Below are 480 nucleotides of genomic sequence, written 5' to 3'. Positions count from 1 at the left end.
AAAACTTAAAAAAAAAGAGATATCAAAAGCAGCCAGAGGCCGTGATTTTCTGAGATTTAAGAATAATTTCGTGGTAAATGAGTCTCCACTTTTTCCTTTTTTTTCCTTTACGTAAACTTAACGCGAGATAGAGAGTTCAGTTTCTCCTTATTACTCTTACATACAAGCAAGGTGAGTCGCGGTATTAAATGAAGAGATAAAAATCAACAGCCTTGTACTTAGAAAAATTACGTTTTATATTCCGTACAGAACTTTTAGATAAGGATTTCAGAAAAAAAAAGTTGAAATGAAAAATATAGAGGATATCAACATAATATACAAAATGTCAAGTTGATTTGGTAAATGATTTGGCTTCTAGAGATAATATTCGTACAGTAATGGTAATGTTTATGATAAAAAAAACATTCATCAAAATAAAATTCATGGCATTTGGGTTATGAGGAAGTTGCTAACGATAACTATGTATTAAGAGATCAAAAG

Source organism: Penaeus monodon, chromosome 23 (genome assembly GCF_015228065.2).
Source record: "Penaeus monodon isolate SGIC_2016 chromosome 23, NSTDA_Pmon_1, whole genome shotgun sequence".
NCBI lineage: Eukaryota > Metazoa > Arthropoda > Malacostraca > Decapoda > Penaeidae > Penaeus > Penaeus monodon.
The sequence above is the reverse complement of the archived record's forward strand: the minus strand, read 5'-3'. Positions refer to the sequence as shown.